Below are 17,165 nucleotides of genomic sequence, written 5' to 3'. Positions count from 1 at the left end.
CCTGAGACACCATGGAGCAGCCCTCCAGCAGCATAGGGGGCTGGCCACGGCTCTACACAATGAGGGTTTCTGTGCAAGGAGGGTGGCCAGCCATCCCAGCTGGACTGTGACTGTCCCAGTCTCAGCTCTGGAAATCCAGTGTTTTTCCAATGACCACCATGCTGCCATTGGCTCTGCAGCTGGCTGCTCTTCCCTCGTCACCTTGCCTACAAACCAGGACTGTACATGGCAGGACACCAGAGGCCAGGAAAGAGTTACAGAGGAGTAGGGCAGCTTGTCCCTCTGACAGAACTTTTTAGACATTAAAGGGGTTTGATTGCTTGGATTAAGGAGACTTCTCAAAGAGAAGAAGCCCTTCTTTAATTCAGTCACCATCAGTTGCTCAGCCAGGGAGTGCACACCCTCAGAGAAGTCACTGGATAATTTCCTGAGTTGGGGGTTAGACTTGCCTACTAGCCCAGGAGTAGAGACTCCCAACCAAAGTTTTCAAAACTTTAGTGCTCAGACCATCTGTATTAGAATCCCCTGTGAGACTGATGAAATCCAAGTTTCTCAGGCTACTTGCTAAATCAGTCTCTGATAGGACAGAGTGCAGAAATCTCCGCTTTTAAGAAAGCAAAGAATATATCTGGTGAATACTGAAATCCAAGGACTGATGTCCTGACTACTTTTTATTCCAAATAACCACCCTCATCACAAAAAGATTCTGATATTCAGTGATCTTCAGGGTTAGCAAAAGCAGGAACGAGAACTTGTCTCCAAGGACCTCCCCATGCCTCTGTATCCCTGTCCTGACTCAGCCTTCTGAATCCTTCTTTTATACCTTCAAGAACCATTACCACATGTTGATTGATGGCTGGATAACTTTCACCAAAATCTACCCATTCTGAAGGGTCTCTGTTCCAAAATCATCTGCAATTTCTCCTCCAAACATCAAATCTTTTATTTACATGACACATTAGAGTTCATTATTAGGAAAGCAATCTGGATAAATTAATTCACATCTAGGGCAAAATGACTGATATAACTTCTTCCTCTTAGAAAAGGGGAGTTATTACCTGAATAAGTCATGGATTGTTGGGATTAAGGGACATTGGGAGAAAAACAGTCTCAGAGTTGAAAGTACTTGAATTGGTACTTTCTGCTAATTTTCCTGACTGGCACAAAAATTTTCTGTATTTGACAAGGGAAAAATACCACTAGAGAACTATTACACAACTCCTTATAACATATGCCTATAGGAAAGTAATGAAAGTGTGCTCATTCATCTTAGGCAAATATGTGTCTAAGTCCTCACTACTACCTATTGGCCATGTGTCTCTGGGCAATGTACTTGACCTCATATTTGTACAAATGGAGATAAATATAACACTTACCTCAAAGACTTGTTAGAATTCAAAGAAACATTTTTTCCAAAGTACTTGGTACTTATGTAATTATTATCAACTCCATAAGAGTACATATATAACAAATATTCATCTGATAACTTTCCTGCATTCAATTACACAGGATTATTCTTGTGTGCTTGGTCATCAGGGATAATTGTTCAGAAAGTCTTTGTGTTCAATTTATATCTCTGAAAAGCAGGCGAGATCAGTGGTAATGACTGATCTTTTTTTTTGACTTCTCATAGGACTTAGAAAAGTCTATGTAAGCTGGTAGTTATGAATATATAACAAAGAGAAGGATAAGGTATGACTGTTTTAAATGGTTTTACCTCCTGAAGGTGAATTATGTTGTTCAGATAAGTAGTTCATTGCTTCATGTAAATAAAAGACATCCAAATACATTTTTTTATTCCTAGTTACGCTGGAATTGTTGATGAGCCAGATCTAATGTTTGAAGGAAAGCATTCACTAGTAGTCATTGGTTTTCTAAATATCTCTAAATACATGACAAGCTCAAAGGCATTATGCCACCATGTATGATGACACCAATTATTATTTATACTTCTATGGCCAGAGTTCAATCAGTGTAAACTAAAACACTTATCCTGTCTGTATGGTATGAAAGTTGAGGAACTTTTTAAGGAACGTAATTACATTCATGAGGTAATGGATATGTTAATTAGTTAATAAAGACTCTCAAATTTGGACTTCTCAGTGCTGATGGGTCTGTTCTTAAGTTGAGCCCCATAACATTTGGAGGGCCCAGCGAGATCCTCGCTGCCTGGTGGGTAACCACTGCTCACCACTGACCTGGGAACTCCTGCGGAGGGGAGAGGCCACAGCTAAAATGACCAATAATTTTTAAAACATTAATTTACTCTTAACATTGTATCTGTTACATTTTATTCTCTAGAGCAACAAGTCTTAAAAATTAGGGATTTGTACAATTCTGGTCAAATAGTAACTGTTATTTTAGAGTATTGTTCTACATTACCAAGTCTAAATTTTCTTTAAAAGTTAAAAAAGATCTACAAGCAATCAACAGATATATGAAAAAATGTTCAACATCTTGAGTAATAAGAGAAAGGCAAATCAAAACTATCCTAAGATTCCATCTCACCCCAATTAGAATGGTGATTATCAAGAACACAAGCAACAACAGGTGTTGGCAAGGATGTGGGGAAAAAGGTACACTCATACATTGCTGGTGGGATTGCAAATTAGTGCAGCCACTCTGGAAAGCAGTATGGAGATTCCTCAGAAAGCTTGGAATGGAACAACCATTTGACCCAGCTATCCCACTCCTTGTCTTATACCCAAAGGACTTAAAATCAGCATACTACAGAGATACAGCAACATCAAAGTTCATAGCTTCTCAATTCACAATAGCCAGATTGTGGAACCAACCTAGATGACCTTCAATTGATGAATGGATAAAGAAACTGTGATATATATACACAATGAAATATTACTCAGCCATAAAGAATAATAAAATTATGGCATTTGCAGGAAAATGGATGAAATTGGAGAATATCATGCTAAGTGAGATAAGCCAATCCCAAAAATCCAAAAGATGAATGATCTCGCTGATAAGCGGATGATGACACATAATGGGGGTGGGAGGGGGGCAAGAATGGAGGAAGGAGGGACTGTATAGAGGGAAAAGAGGGGTGGGAGGGGTGGAGGGAAGGAAAAACTAACAGAATGAATCAAATGTCATTACCCTATGTAAATGTATGATTACACAAATGGTATACCTTTACTCCATGTACAAACAGAGAAACAACATGTATCCCATTTTTCACCAATAAAAATAAATTTTAAAAAAAGAATTACTTTTTCCACTGGGGGGGAAAAGTTAAACATGGTTAATTAAAAAACACCAATGCAATTATGATTCTATTACTCTTCTTTACATATTAAATGTGTTCATATCTTCCAGGCATACAAGTCTTTAAGAGATTTAAAAGAACATTTTATCAAGCTGGTGTTCTCCAAACTGAAGTTGTAATGGTAATTTTAAGCTATCAGAATAAGAAATTTTATCAGGGATTTATTTATATCATTTAGTGTTCTGTAACTGGACTGGAACCTTATGTTACTTCTACACTGGGATAAAAATATAAATGTATTTCTAAAAGATAATTAAGAGTCTGATTTGTTTAAAGGTTAATATCATGAAACAGGAAAACATTTTGCCACTTTACTACACAAAAGGAAAGTTAAAAACTCTCTTAACTTTTCCTGATACATGTTTTAGGTGTAATATCATGTCAACTAACATTGATATAGACTTAAAAAATGTAAACTTTATTAAATGATATTTAATAGAGATCAGCTTCAGAACTAGACCATTTACCTAAGATTTCTGAAGAGCCATGCCTTACCTGAGATAAGGCTCTGCCTCCCACCTTACTACATGTTACAGTGGCTCCAAAAGTAAGCCAGACTTCAGCTCACTTATATTCAAAAGATTGTTTTTTTGTTGTTGTTGTAAAATTATTGTGATCTCAAACAGGAGATATAATATATAGCTCAGCCAAAATTTAAGATAGCTATTGTTTTTACTAAATATGTTTTTACTGTTGCTAATTCCATTTTGTATTTTCCTTGTAATTCTGTAACTGTTGCCTAATGTTTTGCAGAGGTAGTACTTCAAGAATGATCTAAATTAAATTGAGATAATAAGCCATCACATATACGACAGATAATATAGACCCCTATTAAACAAGAGTAGGCAAATAACTGTACATTCACAGACATTAAAGTTAAAGCCCAGTTCTCTTACTGTATGACTGGTGAAACTGACTTGCTGGATGTTTAAGATCAAGACTTAAAGATCGAGACTAAAATAAAGGCACCAAGAGAATCAATATTTGACTCTTGCCCTCAGAGTCAGCCTGAACCCAGGGAACAAGAGAACTTCTATAAGGAGTTTCATAACTCTGGGCCACACAACCTTCCAATCAGAGAGATTGATGAAACCACTAGAGGATAAAAGAGTCAATAAGTGAACCTGCTGCACAGTAGGATCCTTGGAAAAGGAAGCCACCTCATTAAGGAGACACTACCTAGCAAATGGCACTAAAGGAGCTAAAACACTGCTCTCAAGTTCCCCATGAGTGACCCCTGTGCAAACTCAGCTGACTCTTAACAGCAGATGGGACCAAGGTCAATTTGACCACCTTGGTCTTAAACACCTAGCAAAACACAAAACTAAAACTAAATGTCATTCCTGGACATTTTAAAAACTAAACAATAGTTATTTTAATGTAACTTGAGAAGTACACTTGTGTTAGTACCACCAAAATAAGTAAAACTGAAGGTGACAAAAAAGATTCTTAGACAAAAATGCCTGATAATTATCAAAAGAAAGTTCCAGTTATAAGTTTTTAATCAGTTTAAGGCCTACAGATTTTTCTAACCTCTGATAAAGGTAGACTTAATCAATGTTTGCTAGTACAATTCTCTAGTCCTAAGTGACAAAAATAAAGGGATCTCTACTAAGCAAAGAGATCATGCCAATAAAAAGATATTTTACAAAAATCAGATGACATTAGGTGATTTAACTAAATGTTGTGTTTATATTCCTGATAACTCCAACAATGCTAAAGATTTACAATTAAGGCCTTATCCTCTCCAGCCTTGTTAGACTTTGATAGGCCTTTTTATGTGAACAATGTCTCAGCTCTTCCACCTCCTAGTAAGAGATTATTGAATTCTATCATCTTCATGATATTCATTGACATGTACAGGTGCTATTTATTTTGTACTCATGGTTTTTTGTTTCTTTCATAAAGCAAGACTTTTACCCCTAGAAAGATCCAATTCTAAAAAGGAACTTCTTACTGCTTGCCTCACCCCACATTGCCCCCTCTCAGCTGGAAACAGCAAGGGCAGTCATTGCCCTTTTTCCTTATGGCAGTAAAAAGTCCCTAAAATTAGAGGGGTAACAATAAAAATTTTTAAAGGTAGTCAATATAGATAGGTAAATTGGATTAAATCACACAAATAAGGGCCAGTTTGGGTGTAGAAAGTTGGAGGCAAATGACTTCTGAGAGATTAAAATGTTAATGCTTCCAGAGCCCTTCCTCCACCCTTACCAAGAACCTGCTCCTGTTGTAACCTGTTGTCAAGTCTAATAGGTTCAACTTATGAGAAAACCAGCCCCAAGAGACCACTGATTTCCAACACCCATTTCAGTCAGAAGATTATGTCTATGTCAAACAGTTCCAAAAAGGACTAACACCCTGCTGAAATGGAAGGACTCTTACTCACAACATGGACTCATCACATCTGAGTCAAGACAACAGAAAAGTAGACAGCCCTCAGAGACCCCAACCACCATCTAAAGATAAGACTGAAAAAATGTTAATCATGTTTTTTCTCTTGCTTGGACTATGTCAGGAATAACTCCATGCTTAGCCCTTCAACTTTTTGAGATTACCTAATGGGATGAATTCTGTGTTCACATCTTTCCCCAGGTATACAATTATGATGGGGAGGGGAAAAGGGAACATATGGGACTCATGCATTGATCTAAATGAGTGGCCCCTGTCTTAGTTTCCCTCCCAGTTGAAATAAATATAGCAGGTTCCACAGCTATAAGGACAACTACACTCATTACAGGAAACCAAAATTTTAAAACCTTAAGTAGACAAATAGATCTGAACAAAAGTAAATTATAAAAAAACACCCTGTAAAACCTCTTAAAAATTCCCTTGATTCACCTGCTGAGGTAGTTTTACAAAACAAAAGAGGGTTAAATTTGATGTTTTTAAAATAAAAAATTATGTATGGCCTTAGGGGAGACCTATTGTTTCTATTCTAACCATTCAGGTGTCATTCATCATAGTTCATCTTTGATTTTTAAAAAAGTCCCAAAAAAAGTGGGGAAAAAAGCTAAAAATCTGAGAAAAATTGGTACCAAAATCTGTTCTCTTGGTCCCCCTGGTTAACTACTCTAATAACCACAATGATGAGACCTCTCATCCTAGTTATGTTGGGACTTTTAATCAGGTCATGCAGGATAAACTGTTCAACTAAATATGTTAGAGACAGAATCCAGTCTGTTAAGCTAATGGTGTTGCACACTCACTACAATCACCTATGCACTACTAATAAAACAATGATTTGATTATGTACAAAAACCAGTGGGGAATGTGATGGGCTAACAGATCTGACTCCATGAGAATGTTATAGGCCAGACTTAAGGGAAATGACTAAACAGACTCCACTTTGCTCTGAGACTCCATGTTATGTAGGAAATAAGCTTCTCCCATGGGAACACCCCACCTCTGTACCCATCCTCAGTTACTTAGTGTGACATGTTTAGCAATACAAAGTGACAATTCTTATGAAATGAAAAATTGCTCTCTTTTGATCTCTATTGCTCTTAACCAATGTACTATGTAAACAGTAATTGAGTAGTTGTTAGTAACCATTCTTTAGTTTGTACCTAGGTAAGGGTCATTTTGACCCACTTCCCTCTCTGTTGATCTCATGATGTTTGTAATTTCAAAACATAGCAACAGACACTTATGATTGATGTGACTTTTGGTATAAAAAGCCCTACAACCCGGTGGTCGGGGCTGTTCTCCCAATAGCCAATTTTGGGGGCATTGTGTGAGACAGTCAGCTGGTGGGCTTAAGACTCTCAAATATGGACTTCTCAGTGCTGATGGGTCTGTTCTTAAGTTGCACCCTATAACACTGCAATGTGTGATCTTGGATTTTTAAGTTTATTTTTTCTCTTACTTATGGATTCATGTGCATGGATATTATACCTGGTTCTGCTGAACTGTACTTAGTTCCCTTTCACCTCGGTTTTCTTTATCAGTTCATACCTCAAAACTTACGGAAATGCTTTGACTTCTTTTTTCAAGTAACATTTTTAAAACGCTTTAAAAATTAAAACATTGGGCGATCCAAGATGGCGGCCTAGAGGGAGACTGCACCCCCGGTCGCTCCAGAACCCAGGAGTTAAGAAGGGGAGGCATTGAGAGACTCGGACTGAAGTGGAGCCACGGGTGAGTCTGCCCACTGGGTAAAGCTCGGCCCGGGTGGCAGGCCCAGATAGAGGTGGCTTATCGGAGCCGGGCAGGGCAGCTAGAGTCATCCACAGGCAGTCCTGCGCACTCCGGCCCCGCCCACACAGCCAGCTTCTCCAGGTTCTCGGAACGGAACTGGCCCGCTAGGGAGAGCCTGTCTGAACAGAGCACGCTCCGAGTCCCGGAGCCGCTGCAGTGCAGTGTACTCCTGCAAAGAACCAGCGGAGAGGCTCGATCTGCAGTCAGTCTCAGGGACAAGGTCAGGGCAGCCGGAGACCTCTTCAGGCGGCTCTGCCCACTCCGGCTGCGGGCTCTCTTCACGGGGCGATCCAAGATGGCGGCCTAGAGGGAGACTGCACCCCCGGTCGCTCCAGAACCCAGGAGTTAAGAAGGGGAGGCATTGAGAGACTCGGACTGAAGTGGAGCCACGGGTGAGTCTGCCCACTGGGTAAAGCTCGGCCCGGGTGGCAGGCCCAGATAGAGGTGGCTTATCGGAGCCGGGCAGGGCAGCTAGAGTCATCCACAGGCAGTCCTGCGCACTCCGGCCCCGCCCACACAGCCAGCTTCTCCAGGTTCTCGGAACGGAACTGGCCCGCTAGGGAGAGCCTGTCTGAACAGAGCACGCTCCGAGTCCCGGAGCTGCTGCAGTGCAGTGTACTCCTGCAAAGAACCAGCGGAGAGGCTCGATCTGCAGTCAGTCTCAGGGATAAGGTCAGGGCAGCTGGAGACCTCTTCAGGCGGCTCTGCCCACTCCGGCCGCGGGCTCTCTTCACGGGGCGATCCAAGATGGCGGCCTAGAGGGAGACTGCACCCCCGGTCGCTCCAGAACCCAGGAGTTAAGAAGGGGAGGCATTGAGAGACTCGGACTGAAGTGGAGCCACGGGTGAGTCTGCCCACTGGGTAAAGCTCAGCCCGGGTGGCAGGCCCAGATAGAGGTGGCTTAGCAGAGCCGGGCAGGGCAGCTTGAGTCTTCCCAAGGTAGTCTTCCACACTCCGGCAGTGGGCTCTTCCCACACGGCCAGCTGCACGGTGCAGGCCCACAGTGAGAGCATTTCCGCACAGAGCCAGTTCCAAAACGTGGAACCAGTAGGGGGCTAGGGGCAGTATTCTTCGAATGAGCTGCTTTATCAGATTCCTCCAAGACATCAGGCTACTGAAGGCTGGGAGGTGATACACTGGAAATCTAGTGGGACACTATAAGCCAATAGTGGAAAACTGCAATATCTCAAGGTCCCATTGACAACTGACCATTATGAGAAAACAAGGGAAGAAAATGTCCCAAACAAACCTAGATACTACATCAATAAAACCCAATGACAGCAGAGCAGAAGAAATGACAGAAAGGGAGTTCAGAATGTACGTAATTAAAACGATCAGGGAAGCTAATGAGGAGATGAAAGAGCAAATGCATGCATTGAAGGAGGAGATGAAAGAGCAAATGCAGGCATTAAATGATCGCACCAATCAACAGTTAAAAGACCAAATACGGGAAGCAAGAGATCATTTCAATAAAGAGTTAGAGATACTGAAGAAAAACCAAACTGAAATCCTTGAAATGAAGGAAACAATAAACCAAGTTAAAAACTCCATAGAAAGCATAACCAATAGGATAGAACACCTGGAAGACAGAACCTCAGACATTGAAGACAAAATATTTAACCTTGAAAACAAAGTGGAACAAACAGAGAAGATGGTAAGAAATCATGAACAGAATCTCCAAGAACTATGGGATATCATGAAAAGGCCAAATTTGAGAATTATTGGGATTGAGGAAGGCTTAGAGAAACAAACCAAAGGAATGAACAATCTATTCAATGAAATAATAACAGAAAATTTCCCAAATCTGAAGAACGAAATGGAGAACCAAGTACAAGAGGCTTATAGAACTCCAAACATACAAAATTACAACAGACCCACACCAAGGCACATTATTATGAAAATACCTAACATACAAAATAAAGACAGAATTTTAAAGGCCGCGAGAGAAAAGAATCAAATTACATTCAGAGGGAAACCAATAAGAATATCAGCAGATTTTTCAATCCAGACCCTAAAAGCTAGAAGGGCCTGGAACAACATATACCAAGCCCTGAAAGAAAATGGATGCCAACCAAGAATCTTATACCCAGCAAAACTTACCTTCAAATTTGACGATGAAATAAGATCCTTCCATAATAAACAAAAGCTAAAGGAATTTACAAAAAGAAAGCCAGCATTACAGAACATTCTCAGCAAAATATTCCATGAGGAAGAGATGAAAAACAACGATGCAAATCAGCAACAGGAGGCGCTAGCCTAAAGGAATAGCCAAATAAAGGAGAAACCAAATCATGTCAAAAACAAATATGAGTCAATTGACTGGGAATACAAATCATATCACAATAATAACCCTGAATGTTAATGGCCTGAATTCATCAATCAAAAGACACAGACTGGCAGATTGGATTAAAAAGAAAAATCCAACAATATGCTGCCTGCAAGAGACACATCTCATAGAAAGAGACACCCATAGACTAAAGGTGAAAGGATGGGGAAAAACATACCATGCACACGGACACAGCAAAAAAGCTGGAGTATCCATCCTCATCTCAGATAATGTGGACTTCAAACCAAAACTAGTCAGAAGGGATAAAGAAGGACATTACATGCTGCTTAAGGGAAGCATAAATCAGCAAGACATAACAATCATAAATATCTATGCCCCGAACATTGGCTCACCCACGTACGTCAAACAAATCCTTCTCAATTCCAGAAATCAAATAGACCACAACACAATAATACTAGGTGATTTTAACACACCTCTCTCACCACTGGATAGATCGTCCAAACAAAAATTGAATAAAGAAACTATAGATCTCAACAACACAATCAGCAATTTAGACTTAACGGACATATATAGAATATACCATCCAACAAAGAATGAATACACTTTCTTCTCAGCAGCACATGGATCCTTCTCTAAAATAGACCATATTTTATGCCACAAAGCTACTGTTAGTAAATACAAGAAGATAGAGATACTACCTTGTACTCTATCAGATCATAATGGATTGAAATTAGAAATAAATGACAGAATAAAAAACAGAAACTTCTCCAATACCTGGAGACTAAATAATACACTATTATATGATGAATGGATAACAGAAGACATCAGGAGGGAAATAAAAAAATTCTTAGAAGTAAACGAGAACAAAGACACATCATATCAAAATCTCTGGGACACTATGAAAGCAGTACTTAGAGGAAGATTTATTTCATGGGGTGCATTCAAAAAAAGAAGTAGAAATCAACAAATAAACGAGTTAACACTACAGCTCAAAGCACTAGAAAAAGAAGAGCAGACCAATACCAAAAGTAGTAGAAGACAGGAAATAGTTAAAATCAGAGCCGAAATCAACGAAATCGAAACAAAAGAAACAATCGGAAAAATTAATAAAATAAATAGTTGGTTCTTTGAAAAAATAAATAAAATTGATAAACCCTTAGCCACACTAACAAAGAGAAAGAGGGAGAAAACTCAAATTACTAAAATTCGGAATGAACAAGGAAACATCACAACAGACACGAGTGAAATACAAAACATAATTAGAAGCTATTTCGAAAATCTATACTCCAACAAAACAGAAAACCTTGAAGACATCAACAAATTTCTAGAGACATATGAACTACCTAAACTGAACGAGGAGGACATACACAACTTAAATAAACCAATTTCAAGCAATGAAATAGAAGAGGTCATCAAAAGCCTACCAACAAAGAAAAGTCCAGGACCAGATGGGTTCTCAGCCGAGTTCTATAAAACCTTTAAAGAAGAGCTCATTCCAATACTCCTCAAACTATTCCATGAAATAGAAGAGGAGGGAACCCTACCAAACTCGTTCTATGAAGCCAATATCACCCTGATACCTAAACCAGACAGAGACACATCAAGGAAAGAAAATTTCAGACCAATATCCTTAATGAACATCGATGCAAAAATTCTCAACAAAATTTTAGCAAATCGCATACAAATATATATTAAAAAGATAGTGCACCACGATCAAGTGGGTTTTATCCCAGGGATGCAAGGTTGGTTCAACATTCGGAAATCAATAAATGTCATTCACCATATCAACAGACTTAAAGTTAAGAATCACATGATTATTTCAATAGATGCAGAAAAGCATTTGATAAAATACAGCATCCCTTCATGCTCAAAACACTAGAAAAAATTGGGGTAATGGGAACATTCCTAAACATTATAAAGGCCATCTACGCTAAGCCCATGGCTAATATCATTCTAAATGGTGAAAAACTGAAAGCGTTCCCCCTAAAAACTGGAACAAGGCAGGGATGCCCTCTTTCACCGCTTCTATTCAACATCGTCCTTGAGACTCTAGCCAGAGCAATCAGACAAACCAAAGAAATTAAAGGGATACGAATAGGAAAAGAAGAACTCAAACTATCCCTGTTCGCTGATGACATGATTATATATTTAGAGGAACCTGGAAATTCCACCAGAAAACTTTTAGAACTCATAAGTGAATTCAGTAAAGTAGCAGGTTACAAGATCAATGCTCATAAATCCAATGCATTTTTATACATAAGTGATGAATCTTCAGAAAGAGAAATTAGGAAAACTACCCCATTCACAATAGCATCGAAAAAAATAAAATACTTGGGAATCAATCTCACAAAGAGGTGAAAGACCTCTACAATGAGAACTACAGAACACTAAAGAAAGAAATTCAAGAAAACCTTAGAAGATGGAAAGATCTCCCATGTTCCTGGATAGGCAGAATTAATATCGTCAAAATGGCTATACTACCTAAAGTTCTATACAGATTCAATGCAATTCCAATTAAAATCCCAATGATGTACCTCGCAGAAATAGAGCAAGCAATTATGAAATTCATCTGGAAGAATAAAAAACCTAGAATAGCTAAAGCAATCCTCAGTAGCAAGAGCGAAGCAGGGGGTATTGCAATACCAGATCTTCAACTCTACTACAAAGCAATAGTAACAAAAACGGCATGGTATTGGTACCAAAATAGACAGGTAGATCAATGGTACAGAATAGAGGACATGGACACAAACCCAAATAAATACAATTTTCTCATACTAGACAAAGGTTCCAACAATATGCAATGGAGAAAAGATAGCCTCTTCAACAAATGGTGCTGGGAAAACTGGAAAACTATATGCAATAGAATGAAACTAAACCCCTATCTCTCACCCTACACAAAACTCAACTCAAAATGGATCAAAGACCTCGGAATCAGACCAGAGACCCTGCATCTTATAGAAGAAAAAGTAGGTCCAAATCTTCAACTTGTTGGCTCAGGATCAGATTTCCTTAACAGGACTCCCATAGCACAAGAAATAAAAGCAAGAATAAACAACTGGGATAGATTCAAACTAAAAAGCTTTCTCTCAGCAAAGGAAACTATCAGAAATGTGAAGAGAGAGCCTACAGAGTGGGAGAATATCTTTGCCAACCATACCTCAGATAGAGCGCTAATTTCCAGAATCTATAAAGAACTCAAAAAACTCTACACGAAGAATACAAATAATCCAATCAACAAATGGGCTAAGGAAATGAACAGACACTTCACAGAAGAAGATGTACAAGTAATCACCAGATATATGAAAAAATGTTCAACATCCCTAGTAATAAGGGAAATGCAAATCAAAACCACCCTAAGATTTCATCTCACCCCAATTAGAATGGCGATTATCAAGAATACAAGCAACAATAGGTGTTGGCGAGGATGTGGTGAAAAAGGAACACTCATACATTGCTGGTGGGGTTGCAAATTAGTGCAACCACTCTGGAAAGCAGTGTGGAGATTCCTCAGAAAGCTTGGAATGGAAACACCATTTGACCCAGCTATCCCACTCCTTGGCCTATACCCAAAGGACTTAAAATCAGCATACTACAGAGATACAGCCACATCAATGTTCATTGCTGCTCAATTCACCATAGCCAGATTGTGGAACCAACCTAGATGCCCTTCAGTTGATGAATGGATAAAGAAACTGTGGCATATTTATACAATGGAATATTACTCCGCAATGAAGAATGATAAAATTATGGCATTTGTAGGCAAATGGTCGAAATTGGAGAATATCATGCTAAGTGAGATAAGCCAATCTCAAAAAACTAAAGGACGAATGATCTCGCTGATAAGCGGATGAGGACATATAATGGGGGGTGGGACGGGCTAGCAGTAGGTTTAGGGTTAGGTTTAGAGTTAGGCTAAGGAGAGCAGTAAGAATGAAGGAAAGAAGGACTGTGTAGAGGGAAAAGAGGGGTGGGAGGGGTGGGAGGGGGGGGGGGGGAGGGGAAAAAATATAATAAACATCATTACCCTATGTAAACGTAAAAAAAATAAAAAAAAAAAAAAAAAAAAAAAAAAAAAAAAATAAAATAAAATAAATTGCTAATGTTTAAAAAAAAAAAAAAAAAAAAAAAAAAAAAAAAAAAAAAAAAAAAAAAATTAAAACATTGTATGTATAGCTAAAGTCTCCCTGAAAGCAAAAAAAAAAAAAGACTAGGTCACTCCCCATATCAGTGAACCACAACAGAATGCAAATCTTAGTTTTATGAAAATGGGAAAAATAAAGATGATGTAAGGGAAAATGGGGATAGAGTGAGCTTAAATTGTGGTTTCCAATTCCTAAAAATTTTCTGAGAACTGACAATTTTCTTATGTTCTTCAAATCTCCCTGTTAAATGACATGTTCAGTCATATTTTATTTGCTCTTAATTATGCTCTATTCTTTTCATAATGGAAAAACTAATTTATTAGTATCACCAATGCCAAATAAGACTTTAAAACAATTAAAATATTTCATAAAGCATAAAGGTATTTTCACATTTGCTACAATCATAGCAAATATATTTCTTGGCATAAAGCACAGTCTTTGCAGTTCAAAATATGGCCAGCTACAAGATTATATATATAAAACTCCCATTGTTGTTTAAGTAATAGTGGATTAATCAAATTAAAAGTTTTACTATAAAATAAAATGGAAATGATTTACTAAGATTCATATTGAAATCATCTTTATTCATACAACATTATCCTAAGAATTCTAATTTAATTAAGCTTCGGTTGGAGCAAAAACATAATAACTAACTAAAAGCATTTAAACTAAAAATAAGAGATAAGTCATATCTTGAAGAGAGATCAAATATATTGTCAGGATTCATGTTGTGGTTCTGGATGTTCAACAGCAGGCTCATTTGAAGGTGGAATCAACCCTGAAGGGAACTCCCTTCTCCTTTCAGAATGTGGGGGTAGTGGGAAAATTCAGCTCTTGGCGAGGATAATGAGGAAAATGCCTCAGTGAACAGACATTTGCGTTGAATTGGAGGCAGTTCTGCTGGTTCTGATGGTCTACCATAATTAGAATAATATCCATCTTGCCTTTGTAGAAGAGGAGGTGGATCAGAATATGGTCGGCCTGGTGGAGGGATCATCCTCTTACATTCCAGTTCCCATGGTGATGACAGGGGCCCAGTGTCAGCACGTGTTCTGTGAGGATCAGTTACTATATCAGAGCCTGATTCTCTTCTTTCATTGTTAATCTGAAGGTCCAGAGGATCCTCTGAGCCTCCTGAGCCTCTTCCTCCTTCCCCTGGATGTAAAGATGACAATCCGAGTGGACCCTTCTTTTCCAAAGGAAAAGCTCTCATTTCACATGAAGGTCCACTCAGTGGTGAGGGACCATATGGGACTGCCCTCTGGCAAATGTCACATTCAAAACATCAAGTGCATAAAGATCTTCTTCTAAAAGTTTAAATTTAAACTCCATTTCAGTTAATTTTTGTCTGTTGTGAGCATTTACTATCTTTAAATACTTGAGGTTTTTTTCAGCACTCCAACCTGCCAAGAAATTATCATGTGCTTTTTTCTCATAGGAAATACTCTGCCTCTGATAATAATGAACGGTTGCATCCAATTCTTCAAGAACTTTGGCTCGCTTTCTACAGGTCTCCAACTCTTCAGCTGCGTGGTTGATCTTTTTATCAACTTCGGAAAACCTCTCCTCTTCCTCTAACTGGCACTTTTCCTCTACTCTTAATTTCCTGTAGAGTCTCATTGCATTTTCTTGATACTGTTCCATCTTTAAATTTCTGTTGAAGCTTCTACTTCTCATTTTCAAACTGTGTATTTTCTGGCTGCAAAGATTCTTGTTCAGTCTGAAGATTTTTAATATGTTCTATAAGATCTTCTTTTGTTTTATCTACTTCAGATACTGAAGTACAAATTTGACTTCTTTCTCCTTCTAAGGTTTCTAATGAGGCATTTAACTCAGCAGCATAAACCAGTTCCTTCAAGGCTTCTTTTGGCTGATTATCTAAGTGAGCACCAATTTCTGATTCACTCTTCATCTCCAGCTTCAAGTTACCATCATCTGTTAGGTCTTCTCCAAGCACAGGAGCCTGATCTTTCATCTTTAGCAAGTGTTCAGTCAGAGACTTAATGTGATTTTCTTTATCACAAAGAACTTTTTCTGCCTGTACTTTAGAGTCTTCAAATGTTATTTTCTGTCTATTAAGGTCACTCACTTTTTCCTTCCATACTTCAGCTTCTTGTAAAAGGTATTTCTGACTTTCCTGCAGTTGGAAATTTTCATTCAAAGACTCTTTTATTGCTACCTTAAGTCCTTCTTCATTCATTTGAAGTACTCTGAAGATTGTTTTAGCTTCAGCTACTTGTGATTTGAGGGATTTTGATTCCTCTGCTAGGGACTTTACCCATTTTGCTATATATGCCATTGATTAATCCAGTTCAGAACATTTAGATTCCTCTTCCCTTAGCTCTTTTTCTAGAAAGAGTATTTTATCCTCAAGTTTAGATTTGGAAGTATTCAGCATTTCATGTATTATCTCCAAATGTTGCACTTCTTTTGATGCCTTCTCACAATTGGCATCCTTTAAAGATAACTGTAAGCCTTCATGTTCTTTTTGAAGAAGGCTAACTTTATCAAGTAATTTACATTTTTCTTCAGTTAGTTCAGAAAGTTTTAGAGCAAACTTTTTTCTCTTTTCACATAAAGCCTGCTTCCAACAGACTGAACACTTCTCCACAAAAACAAGAGAACAGTAAAAAATCCAATAGCTGCACATATTACCAGCTCTGGACGAAAGGTATCATGATTAGGGCCTGGTCTTCCATCTTCAGGCAATGCTGGCACAACCCTGCATATTTTTTCCAGACCCAGGTCCCAGTAAGACTGAGGGGCGGCCCTTGGCCCCTGCATCACGCCAAAACTACTTTGGCAACTACATCCTGCCCAGCCACAAAAACAGGCTGCGGACACCAGACTTTGGGTGGGAGCCCAAACCCGCACTGTGTGACCAAGCCAATGACTAGGAACAGAATGCCGGAGGCAGGTGTGGAGTCAGGGAAACTGTCCCCTTCCCCTCTGCTATGCCCCGCCCACCGACTTTGTGTCCTCACTGTCCTTGGTGACATTCCGGCCCCTCCCCCCCACTATGCCCCACCCCAACCCCAGGCAGTGCAGGTCCCACCAGACTCCCCTTGCCGCCCACCCCTCTGGTTTTGGCCAGGCCGCCACAATGCTTATTAAGCGCTACTTATTCTGTGCAGTCAAAATTTCATCCAGTTGTTATAAGGAAAATTCTAAAGTTTAGTAAAACTTTTTGTAAGACCTTTAATGCCATATATTTATATTTGTACCACATGCCCTTTTGTTTTGATGACTCATTCCTTTC

The 17,165-nt window shown here is 38.9% G+C and overlaps 1 pseudogene; it reads right to left on the bottom strand.

Annotated features, from left to right (window-relative positions):
- Positions 1–14,678: 14,678 nt before the first annotated feature.
- On the bottom strand, positions 14,679–16,690 carry LOC124961165 (melanoma inhibitory activity protein 2-like; annotated as a pseudogene).
- Positions 16,691–17,165: the final 475 nt, after the last annotated feature.

This window comes from Sciurus carolinensis, chromosome 12 (assembly GCF_902686445.1).
Source record: "Sciurus carolinensis chromosome 12, mSciCar1.2, whole genome shotgun sequence".
NCBI lineage: Eukaryota > Metazoa > Chordata > Mammalia > Rodentia > Sciuridae > Sciurus > Sciurus carolinensis.
The sequence above is the reverse complement of the archived record's forward strand: the minus strand, read 5'-3'. Positions and strand labels throughout refer to the sequence as shown.